The sequence below is a fragment of the Vigna unguiculata genome, chromosome 11 (assembly GCF_004118075.2).
Source record: "Vigna unguiculata cultivar IT97K-499-35 chromosome 11, ASM411807v1, whole genome shotgun sequence".
Taxonomy (NCBI): Eukaryota; Viridiplantae; Streptophyta; class Magnoliopsida; order Fabales; family Fabaceae; genus Vigna; species Vigna unguiculata.
In genome coordinates this window covers 12120243-12133494 of record NC_040289.1, presented here as the reverse complement: position 1 = coordinate 12133494, position 13252 = coordinate 12120243, and the positions used below count along the sequence as shown (strand labels likewise).

General features: G+C 33.8%; 8 pseudogenes; all 8 read left to right on the top strand.

Annotated features, from left to right (window-relative positions):
• Positions 1-10630: 10630 nt before the first annotated feature.
• On the top strand, positions 10631-10749 carry LOC114170858 (annotated as a pseudogene).
• Positions 10750-10964: 215 nt separating this feature from the next.
• On the top strand, positions 10965-11082 carry LOC114170857 (annotated as a pseudogene).
• A 221-nt stretch (positions 11083-11303) lies between these two features.
• LOC114170859 lies at positions 11304-11421 on the top strand (annotated as a pseudogene).
• A 215-nt stretch (positions 11422-11636) lies between these two features.
• On the top strand, positions 11637-11754 carry LOC114170855 (annotated as a pseudogene).
• Positions 11755-11968: 214 nt separating this feature from the next.
• Positions 11969-12087, top strand: LOC114170856 (annotated as a pseudogene).
• Positions 12088-12304: 217 nt separating this feature from the next.
• Positions 12305-12421, top strand: LOC114170852 (annotated as a pseudogene).
• A 214-nt stretch (positions 12422-12635) lies between these two features.
• LOC114170850 lies at positions 12636-12754 on the top strand (annotated as a pseudogene).
• Positions 12755-12969: 215 nt separating this feature from the next.
• LOC114170846 lies at positions 12970-13088 on the top strand (annotated as a pseudogene).
• The last annotated feature ends 164 nt before the right edge of the window (positions 13089-13252 follow it).

The following is a 13252-nucleotide window of genomic DNA, read 5'->3' as shown; positions in this document are numbered from 1 at the left end:
TATAAATTATGATTTTATAATTTTATAATTTTATAAGGAAATCGAGAAGTATTATCTAATTTGTAACCTAGATTCGAATTGATGTGTGTACAAATAAGTTTTATACACTTAAAATATCTTGTAGGCTTAAATTTTGCATACAAAATTCATTCATAAAAATTTAATTTTAATTTAAATCCATGCAAATATACAAAATACATCGTATGCATGGTGATGAAATTAGACAATATCTATTATTAATGTTCGAGAAATTTTTATGGTGTCAAAGTGAGTCAATCCGACTCACACAGGTTGGTTCACCACAGGTTGAGCAAAAAAATGATCGACCCAACTTGACTCACTTTTGTTGTAAGTCAAAAACTTTGCAACCAAGTCAAACCCACCACGGTTGGTGGGTTAGTGGGTTGACTCACTTACGATTTTTATTTTTTGTAATTTATTTTATATATTTATTATTGTAATGGGAGTGAATTGACTGAATCTATTTTTTATAATGGTAGAATTAATGTGCTCACTTAATTCTCGAAATATTAGTATAAAGATAGTAGTTAAAGATTAAAGTATTAAAATATATAACTTCTCAAACAAGTAAATCAAACATTCAAACTATTCAAATATTACAGAACAACATTATAGTATTTAAAAAATATGAAATTGTGAACCTATATAATTAGAAGTAGTAAATAATTATAATAAAAGAATTTAAAAATTGTAAAAAATTGTTGGTGGGTTAAGTGGGTCAACCCACCCTCAAAAAAAGTGAAATTTGTAAGTTTTGAAATTGTTGAAATGCCAAGAAGGGTGGGGGGTGTTTGAATTGGCTTGTTAAAAATTTTTGTAACCTTTAAAGGCTTAAAAATGTCCTCAATTTAATCAACCCAACCAACAAGTAAGGATGCAAACACTTCTCGACTGTACAATTTTAACCGATCAAAAACAGAGTTAGTCGATTGATTTTATTAAACTGATGTAGAATTGATATAATCAATCGATCGAATCACAAAAACAGTCGACTAAAATACTGGAAAAAATACAAAAAATGAAGATTTGTGATTTAAAGCAAGATCAATGTAAAAGATTAGTCAAGACAGGTTCCAATGAGTTATATAAACATGATCAAAGTTGTAGATAATGCCAAAACACTCAAGAATGTCAAAAAGATGGTTTAGATCACAATTCTTTAAACTTTAAATGATAATGCAAGAGAGAAGGGTTAGAGAAAAAAGTAATGCACAAGATTTTTATACTGGTTCACTCAAACCTGAGCTACATCCAGTTTGTCAATGCAACTCGAGCCTGACTTTGCACTATTTCAAAAGATTTACAAAGTTTACACCCCTATACTTTCAAAATATGCAAAAACACATACAAAAGACTCTTGAATCACACAAAAATCACACCAGCACAATAAGACACCTCTTGCAGACCTGGAAAACCACCAGGCACACACAGAAAGCTTGAGAAAGATCAAACCTCAGTGGTAGCACAACCCTGCCTACCACAAACACCTTCTCCAAGCTTCAAACACCAAGCAAAATGCTCCAAGAATTGATCCAAAATCAATCTTCACCAGTTTTTGCAATATGTATGATCACGAAAGGGAGAGAATTCCCAAGTTTCCAAAATGATTTCACGCCAAAAAATGGTCTTCTTACCTCTCTTTTGAAAAATACAGCTCGTATAGTCAAACTGTTACGAAATTTAACAGGTTGATATTCAAATCAATTGCTTGATTTCACTTAACTTAAGTGAAACCAGTCGATAAAAAATAAATGAACTTATTGAATAAGTCACAATTTAAGATTACTACAACTAACCTTTTAATTTGTTAAAAATTCATTCAACAGATTAAAAGACACATTTTAACCTGTTGAAAAATATTTCAACAGATTTAAAAAACAATAAAGACCCTATACATCTAATGAATGCTCAATTGTCTACAAAGAGAATTATAATTTTTTCGCCATGATTGATCCATATAGAGGGCATGCATATAAGGCTTGATCAACTCGAGCAACATCAAATCTCCATAACTTCCTAAATGTAGGCATGATTCCAAAGCAATGGCTTCAAGTTACTTCAACAAATTTCATCAAATCTTTAAGTAACACACCATCCAAGCTACGCATGTCAACAAAATTTTCTCAACCCAACCCAGCTCGAACCCGTGGTGAGTCGGATTGGCTCACGAGTTGAAACTCATTTTGACATCGCTAAAAATTTCGATTTTAACAAAAAGTTGAGCGTACAAAATTTAATTCGAATTTAATTTGTACAAATATATATTATGCATGGTGATGAAATTAGACAATACTCATCATCCTATAAAATCATAAAATTTTAAGATTATAAAATTTTAAAATTATAAAATGAAAAAATAAAAAAATTTAAAAAATTATAAAATTATAAAATCATAATTTATAAAATTTTGAAATAATAAAATAATGAAACTACATATGATTGACAAGATAATAACCATATTAGCTCATTAATCGTTACATCACTGACTTCACATAAAAAGTTAACCGTGCAAGGATACAATTAAAAGTTTTAAATTTATTAAATACTTAATCAACTATAAAGATTGATCACAGATCCATTTCAAAAATCCCGAATTTACCAAAGCACCTTAAACATAATTAAACTTTCTTTTTCTTTTGAACTTTTAAATATTGATAATTAAAAATAGACTCAGTTGCATTTTTTCTAAACTTCATTTCCTCAATTTAGTTTTTATATTTAAGAGTTCACATTTTTAATTTTAATCGGCAATTTTACACACTTTATTTATTTCATTTTTGGGTTAATAAAAAATAATGTATATAATTTATTTCATTGTTTCTATTATATTTCATGTTATATCATATTATAAGTAAAAGTACAAGTGATACATGAATCTGTTTATTTTTTTAAGGCTTAATTACTCGGATTATACCCATTTTAGTTCGAAAATTTCAAAATGGTACCCACTTTGAACTGTCTCAATTTAGTATCCAATTTTGATTATTGTACCAATATAGTACCCTCCGTTAAGTCTTCACAAACTCCGTTAACTACCTTGCCACGTGTCAGCCTCTGGATTTTTTAATTTTTAATTTTTTGTAATTTTTTTAAAATTTTTTTTACCACGTGTCAAATCTTTGATGTGACACGTGGCATTGTTAGTGACACATGGCAAGGTATCGTCACGTGGCAAGGTACTTGCCAAGTGTCATTGTCTTCATTTCAACCTAGTCCCCATATATGTCTATTTGTTTCAATTTAGTACCCATATATGTTTATTTGTTTCAATTTAGTACCCAATTTATTTGTTTGAATTTTATTCAAATATTGTTTTTTAAATGGAGAAATATTGTATCTCTTTTAAGACCAAAATTTATTATTTATATAAATGTTATATTGATATTTGTTACTAAAAATGAGTTATAAAATTAAGTATTGAAATTTATATTAAAGTTAATGGTAAAAGTCATGAATAACATATTTGTAAGTCATTTTTAATAACAAATATAAATATAACATATATATAAATAATAAATTTGGTTTTAAGGGAGATACAATATTTCTCTATTTTGTAAAAAAATTGAAACAAATAGACACATGTGGGGACTAAGTTGAAAGGAAGACAATGACACTTGCCAGATACCTTGTCACGTGGCGATACCTTGCCCCGTGTCGCATCAAGGATTTGACACGTGGCAAATTTTTATTTTTCAAAAAATTAAAAATTAAAAAAAAATTAAAAAATCCAGAGGCTGACACGTGGCAAGGTAGTTAACGCCGTTTGTGAACACTTAACGGAGGGTACTACATTGATGCAATAATCAAAATTGTGTAATAAATTGAGACAAAGTTCAAAGTGGGTACCATTTTGAAATTTTCGAACCCAAATAGGTATAATCCAAGTAATTAAGTCCTTTTTTAAAATAAAATATAATTGAATTTTACAATTTTATTACTCATAGTTTTTTTATTTATTTCGTAAGTAGTTTATTATTATAAATAGTTATTCTAATTTTAAAAAGTCATTAAATTTTAAAAAATAAAATTATTTAAAAGATAAAATTGGTAAAATTATTTTTTTAAAACAATACTACATACAAAATAAGATAGGAGATATGAACGCAAAAAGAAAAAAATCGTTTTCATTCTCATACCCAAGAACAAAGGGTTTCAAATTTATATCTTATCCCTTCTCAATTGGATAATTGGTATATACTCGTAATCATATTCATACCCACTTTCTTATTATTTCAATACCAATTAATTAATTTTTATAAAATAATAAAAAAGTATGTTAAATGAAACATAATATTATCAAATATTTAGAAATAAATTTTAATTGTATATATTTCAAATTAAAATACCAAATAAAATTTCGTGAGAGTCAAAATATTTAATTGCAGATATTAGTGTTACATAGTTGATGAAATTTAAAAATATTTTTTAAAAATATAAAATGAAGACAAATATTTAAATTAAAAAGTATTTTAAATGTATGTTTACTTCAACTTTTTAAATTCTAATAAAATCTCATTTTTGTACACTAATAAAAATTATAATACATCACTTTATCAGAATCACACAAAGAACAAAGATTAAATTAATAATAATTGAAATTTAGTAAAAATCTTTCATCTTTTGAACTTCAATATATGTTAGATGATCATAAAAAAGATTCATGACAATTACTTTAAATTATTATATTATAAAGTAAATAAAATTTAGTATACAATTGTAATAATAAAATTACACGTAAGATAATGAATTTGAAAATAAATAATTAGGCTTAATTAATCTTTTGGTCCTCTAATTATTTTGTTTTGTTCATTTTGGTCCCCTAATTTTTTTGGGGTTCAATTTAGTCCTCCAGTTTGGTAAAGCATTTTAATTTGGTCCCTCCCGTTAGTTTTGGTTAAACGACATCAGAATAGTGAACCCGTGTCACTTTGGAGTAGAAACGTGGCACGTTTTTTAATAGTTGGGCATGAATCTACTGTGATGAGGTGGCAACGAAATATCTATATGGAGTGAAAATTGGTCATTTGCCCTAATTTCATAGTTGTTCTTGTTTGTGCTAGAGTTCTTCCATATTTGGTGTTTGTTGATTGTGAATGATGTCGAAGGGGCACTCTTCTTCTTCTTGCTCTTGTAATTCATGGGGTATGCAAAATCCCAACTTATCCAGTCACAGTGGTGGGTTTTCCTCTCATGGTAGTGGCTTTTCCTATCACGATGGAGCACCAACTTGCACCTGTGGACATGTTGCTATGTTAAGAACAACTCGAACTACTAAAAATGGTGGGAGGCAATTTTTGGGCTGCTCTAATTACAAGGTTAGATCTATCACCCATTTTTTTGTGATTCGTTCATGAATAGGTGTTTCCAACTAACATGAAGGTTATTTATTTTTATGATTATTTTGAATAACAGATCGAAAGTGAAACCTTCATTGGTTGTAATTACTTCAAATGGTGCTCCGAAGATGGTGGTGACGATAGGGATGACACTATTATGAGGCAAAGAAGGAAGATATATATCCTGGAGAAAGAACTTAACAGATCCAGAAAGTTTGTTAACATTTTAATAGGGATAGGTGTTTTTTGGTTCTAGTTAATATCATTGTGGTGTCACGATTGATGAGAAGTATGTGATTTAATCTATATTGGGTGAGGTTGAATATTGTATTTTTGTGACTTGAAATATGTACTTGCAAGGTTGAATTGGTGTATCCTTTAATGTTAGTAAATTAATGAAAAGTTGGCATTAAAGAAATCTTTGTGTGTTGTCCAATACATCCATTACAAACATTCATAAATAGAAATTTTGAGAGCCATAACACAATATTATATAATCAAACCATTGTACTTGATGTTTACATCACAAAATACATCCAATTTCATAGAATATTGTTATGGATGTTCTAACTCAAAAGGTAAAAGTTAAAATATAAAATATGAAATTAGAAATATAAAAGCTGCAAAATACATCATAGCCCCAATATTCAAAGGTGTAGCATAAAAAAAAGCATAAATAAGATTCATGGCTTCCACACATGTCCTCTCTTGTGCTGGAGTTTCTGCCTTCTATTAGGTATAATTCTGGTTGGACAAGGAATTGAAGGGTTGCATGGTTGACTTCCTTCAACTGTTAGTGTTGTTGCCTAGTATGATATTTGTTGTGTAGGTGGTTGATTTGATTCTGCTAGTGTTGGATGTTGTGATGTGTGAGCTGCCTGAGTTTGTCGTGGTGGTGGTTGTGATGATTCAATTGGCTGTTGTGAGGGTTGAGGTGCTTGAGTTGGTGTTGCTGTTGGATGTTGTGATGGTTCATGTGGCTGAGTTTGTGATGGTTCAGGTGATTGCTGTGATGATTCTGGTCCTTGGCTTGTTTGTGGTGGTGGCTGGTCTGATCCCAGATTAGTTGGCTAAGTTATTTGTGCTAGTGGTGCAGACTGAGGTTGTTGAGGACAACTTTTTCGATTGTGGACTACTTCTTTACATATGCCACACTTTTTAGCCAAGCCATGTTTTGTAATCTGCTTCTCATTCTTGTTCTTCTCCCAAGCTTCAAGTCCTATTTTCTTTTTGGGTCTTCCAGGTAGAATTCGCTTAGGAGGGGGCAATACATCTGGAAATTTTGTTTCTATCCACAAATGCTGACCATTGCAAGGGTATATGATTGAATTATAGATCTCTTCGTAGGTTGAGATTGTAAACCAATGAGGGATAAAATCTTCACTCAAGTTCAGAAACTTCATTGCAGCCACTTCATGACAACAAGGTATCCCTATGATACTTCACTTCCTGCAGGTGCAATGTTTGTTGTCTATGTTCACCACAAATTTCTCCCTAGTACTTGATTTGTGCCTAACCTCAAATATCCGATTTGTTGACCAGCTGTAACATTAAATGATAATTTAATATAAGTATAAATGACAACCCAGATAATACTGTAAATCAGAATTAGTTGGCAATATTGTTGAAGTACCTGGGAATCCAATTTATGGAATTGGCTGTCTCGTTTTTCAATTTGGTCTTAATTCTTGGGAAAATTGAGTTTTTGAATGATTTAGCCTTTGATCTATTTTCATACCATCTTTGCATCATATAAAGACGTATTTCCTCCATCATGGACACTATGGGCTTACTCCTTGCTTCTACAGTTACATTATTGAATGCCTCGCTCATGTTATTGACGATTGTGTCACACAAAGGTCTGGGGATGAACCTTGATTTTGACCAATACCTATTTAAGTGGCACATAGAAATCAGAAATGGTTCAAGAAATAGTTCACAAAATTAAAATAGAAAACAATCAAAGTTGAATACATTTACCTTAGGGGTATTGCTAACAAATGTTTGAAAGCATCAATGTTAACTTCTTTAATTTTCCTCATGACTTTCTCCCAATGTTGTGGATAAGTGCTATGAGTTGTTTCCCACATTAAAGCTTTCAGATTCTTTCCCGGGAATTTCTTCCTAAAGTTTGCATATAAATGCCTTATACAAAACCTTTGGTCAACCATAGGCAAGAGAGATTAAATAGCACGCAACAAACCCTGCACCAGAAAATTAAATTGACTTAGCACCAGTGCACCTTATATGTTGCAGTGCACCAGAAAAGTTTGGGTGTTCATAATTCACAATTAAATTTACTAATAACAACAGTGTGCATAAGTAATAGACATACCTTTTGCTGGTCTGACATGAACATGTAGGATGGACAAATATCTGGTCCTCCAAGATCATCAATTAACAACTCCAAAAACCATGTCCATGTGTCTTTATTCTCCACTTCAACAATATCACATGCAATTGGTAACATCTGGTCGTTGGCATCCCTTCCAACAATAGTTAAAAGTTCACCCCCACACTTGTGTTTCAGAAAATAACCATCCAATCCAATAAAAGGGTGGCATGAAATCATACTATCTTTGCATGTTTTGAGACACATATAGAACCTGGCGAAATATCTTTCCCTTTCATTTCCTTCCACCTTCACCTTCGCTATAGAACCCGAATTTGATTGAAGAATCTCATGTGTGTAGTCATATATTCGTTTAAATTGTTCTATAAAGGACCCATCCACTTGCTCAACAACCAATGTTTTTGCTCTATGAGCCATGGACTTTGTGACATAAATATCCTACTTCCTAGTTACTTTATTGCGAATATCAATTGCCTTCAGTCTTGGATTGTCTTTCAATGTGTTTTCCAACCTATTGCTTAACCACTTAGCATTCAACATTTTTACATTGAATCATCTGCTGCACTTTTGTTTGTCATTAATTCTCCTCAACTGCCATATGTTTGTTGCAGCCACATAAGCACAATAGGAAAACCAAGTACATTTTCCTTTCGCACCCAAACAAATGACTCTACATCTACGTTTATCATTTTTTTAAAATTTTAGCCTTCTTCCAGATTGCACTCCATATATCCTTATTGCTTATACAAATGTCTCTTTATCTTGAAAATATATTCCAACTTCCCACTCGTATTGGGCCATGCTTTTCGGCATTTTAAAGGTCCCAAAGTTTGCCTTACATTTGCTGCTGCTGCCTAATGACTAATCACTATTTGAATCATCATTTTCCATCTAATCTGATTCCCACCCATCATCAGATAAACCCCTATCATGCATATCTACATGAACACTGTCATCAAATTCCAACCCTTCGTCCTCAACCTCTTCTCCCCCATTACTTTTGCTCAAATTGTCCTCATAATGAACACTTAAATCATGTAGTTCTTCCTCACTCACAATATGATCATAATTAGTTTCACCTTCAGTTCCTTCATCCTCAATCCTAATTTCTCCCTCAGGTGCAGTAGCTGCATGAACATCAACCTCATTTTGGACAACACCTTTAACCTCAGGTGTAGTATTTACGTGTAATGGTGGGTGAGTTTAGACACCACCTTCTACTTCAACCTCAGCATTTTCTTCAACCACAACTTCATCCACAAGTTCATTTTCTACTTGAACCTCAGTCTCATCCTGGACCCCAATTTCATCCACAACTTTAGTTTGTGCCTGAACCTTAGCCTCATTCTGGACCCCAATTTCATCCATAAGTTAAGTTTGTGGCTCAACCCTGGCCTCATTCTAGACCCTAATTTCAGCATGAACTTCAGTTTAAGCCTATGCCTGAACCCCAACCTCACACTCAATATCCATCGTAATGTTATGATGACTATCAACGTCATCCAGGAATTCAGATTCCATGTGACAATCACCTTGTACCCCTTCTCCTCCATAATTATCTTGTTGTATGTCAACCTCATGAAGGTAATCTCCATCACCACAACCACTATGACCATCCACCTCACCCTGGACCTCAACATTTTAAGTGGTTACTGGTGCAATTGGCTCTTAGGGGAAATATTCCAAAAGATTATCCACAATTTCAGCTTCACAAATTGAGTGAACCACAAACATATGCACCTGCCCATTCCTTCTAGCAATATCAACCATGTGCATTGCACCATTGTCATCACACAACCTCTGTAAATTGTTCTCCAAAACAGCCGACTTACAAAATTTATACCATAACTCCTTAATGTTTACATAACCCATTTCCCTAAGTATTCCCATTATCTCCAAAAACTCCACATATCTTGGTCATAAGACAACGTGCTCGTTTCCCCATTACTATAATTAAGTGTTTCCTTCATTTCAAAGTATCCCCATGGTGGACCACCACCTCAAAACTCTCATCACACATCCCAACCTATAAAAAAAATGTAAGTTACTCTATGCACTAACAATGCCCACGAATATAACATATTTTACAACCTATACCCCAAAAAAGTTAAACACAAACTCTTTTAAAAGGGGACCACAACCCATTGACCACAAAGAAACAGGACAACAACCCACTCACCATTAAAAACAAACAAACACAAAATCACACATAAAAACAACAACAACCCTCATAAAGAACATACTTTCAACAATAAATAAGTAAAACGAAACAACTACATAAACAATATGCTTTATAATGCAAAGACTGTAAAACTCTACCTAAATTACAACCTAAATGACTCCAATTGACAATTACTAAAATTTCTTTTGACCAAAACATTCCATTTCACGTCCCTATGTCCCCGCGCCACGCCAAGTGTTCAAACTTAGGCCCAATGCGAAACTCATATGAACATTGATCCTGTAACACTTCACAGGTGCGATAATAGAAGCACTAATGCACCGAATCCCATTACAATGCAACAGTTAAGCGTGCTTGGGCGAGAGTAGTAGTAAGATGGGTGACCTCGTGTTGTACCTTTTTTTACGTTATTTTCTTTTCCTACGTTCTTTTCATAACTGTTTTTTGGAATCAAATCGTGCATGCTTGGGAGAGAGTAGTACAAGGATTGGTGACCTCCTCGAAAGTCCTCTTGTTGAACCAGTTTTTTTACGTTATTTTTCTTTCCTACGTCCTTTTCATCACTTTTTTTTTGCAATCAAATCCTAAATTACCATCTAAATAACTCCCATAGATTATTACCGAAGATTCTTCAGAACAAAACAACCCACTTCATGTCCCTATGCCACAACACCACGCCAAGTGTTAAAACTTAGGCCCAATGCAACCCATATGTACATTGATCGTGCAATACTTCACATGTGCAATCATACTAGCACTAATGCACCGGATCCCATCAGAACTACGCGATTAAATGTGCTTGGGCGAGAGTTGTACTAGGATGGTTGAGCTCCTGAAAAGTCCTCATGTTGCACCTCATTTTTACATTATTTCCTCTTCCTACATTCTTTTCATCAATGTTTTTTGAAATCAAATCCTAAATTACCACCTAAATTACTATAACTGACAACTACCAAAATTTCTTCAGACCAAAAAAACCCACATCACGTTCGTGTGCCCCCGCGCCGCGAAAAATGTTCAAACACAAGCCTAATGCAAAACTCATATGTACATTGATCGTACAATACTTCACAGGTGCGATCATACTAGCACTAATGCACCAGAACCTATTGAACTCCGTAGTTAAGTGTGCTTGTGCAAGAGTTGTACTACAATAGGTGACCTCTTGGGAAGTCCTCGTGTTGCACATCTTTTTAAAATTATTTTCTTTTCCTACATTATATTCATATCTGTTCTTTGTAATGAAATCCTAAATTACAATTACAATACCAATGACTCCAACTGACTAGTACCAAAATTTCTTCAGAACAAAACAACCCTCTTCACGTCCCTATGCCACCATAGCGCGCCAAGTGTTCAATCTTAGTCCCAATGCCAAACCCATATGTACATTGATCCTGCAATACTTCACAATTGCACTCATATTAGCACTAATGCACTAGATCCCATTAGAACTTCGCAGTAAAGTGTACTTGGGTGAGAGTAGTACTAGGATGGGTGACCTCCTGAAAGTACTGGTGTTGCACTTTTCTATTACGCTATTTTCTTTTCCTACATTCTTTTCGTCACTAATTTTTGCAATCAAATCCTAAATTAGTACCAAAATGACTCCAACTGACTACTACCAAAATTTCTTCAGACCAAAACAACCCACTTCATGTCCCTGTGCCCCCGCGCCACGCCAAGTGTTCAAACTTAGGCCTAATGTGAAACCAATATGTACATTGATTGTACAATACTTCACATGTGCGATCATACCAGCACTAATGCACCAGATCCCATAAGAACTTCGCATCTAAGCATGCTTGGGCGATTGTAGTACTAGGATGGGTGACCTTCTGGAAGTCCTTGTGTTGCAACTATTTTTTACGTTATTTTCTTTTTGTACGTTCTTTTCATCATTATTTTTTGCAATCAAATCCTAAATTACCACCTAAATCACTCCAACTGACTACTACCGAAATTTTTTCAGACCAAACCAACCCACTTCATGTACATGTGCCCCTGAGCCTGCCAAGTGTTCAAACTTAGGCCTAATGTGAAACCCATATGTACCTTGATAATGCAATACTTCACATGTGCGATCATACTACCACTATTGCACTAGATCCCATTAGAACACCGTAGTTAAGCATGCTCGGGCGAGAATAGTACCAGAATGTGTGACCTCTTAGGAAGTCCTCGTGTTGCACCTTTTTTTTTTACGTTATTTTCTTTTCCTACGTTCTTTTTATCATTGTTTTTTACAATCAAACCCTAAAGTACCATATAAAGGACTACAACTGACTATTACCAAAATTTCTTTAGAACAAAACAACCTACTTCATGTCCCTGTGCCCCCGTGCCGCGCCAAGTGTTCAAACTGAAGCCCAATGCCTAATCCATATGTACATTGATCGTGCAATACTTCACAGGTGCAATTACTAGCACTAATGCCCTGGATCCCATCAGAACTCCACGATTAAGTGTGCTTGGGCTAGATTAGTACTAGGATGGGTGGCCTATTGGGAAGTCCTCGTGTTGCACATCTTTTTGATGTTATTTTCTTTTACTACGTTCTTTTCATTACTGTTTTTTGCAATCAAATCCTTAATTACCACTTAAGTGACTCCAACTAACAATACCGAAATTTCTTCAGAGCAAAATTACCTACAACACGTCCATGTGCCCCCGTGCCGCGCCAAAAGTTCAAATTTAGGCCTAATGTGAAACCCATATATACATTGATCGTATAATACTTTGAAGGTGCATTCAGACTAGCACAAATGCACCGGAACCCATCAGAACTCCGAAGTTAAGCATGCTTGGGCAAATGTAGTTCTAGGATGTGTGACCTCTTGGGAAGTTCTCGTGTTGCACATCTTTTTTTATGTTATTTTATTTTCCTACGTTCTTTTCATTATTGTTTTTTGCAATCAAATCCTAAATTACCATATAAATGACTCCAACTGACTATTACGAAAATTTCTTTAGAACAAAACAAACCACTTCACGTCCCTGTGCCATCACGCCACGCCAAATGTTCAAACTTAAGACCAATGCCAAACCCATATGTATATTGATTGGCAATACTTCACAGGTGCAATCATACTAGCACTAATACATCAGATCCCATCAGAACTCCATAGTTAAGTGTGCTTGGCCTTGAGTAGTACTAGGATGGGTGGCCTCCTGAGAAGTCCTCATGTTGCACCTCTTTTTGATGTTATTTTCTTTTTCTACGTTCTTTTCATCACAGGTTTTTGCAATCAAATCCTAAATTACCATTTAAATGACTCCAACTGACTACTACCGAAATTTCTTTAGAGCAAAATGACCCACATCACGATCACGTGCCCCCACGTCGCGCCAAGAGTTCAA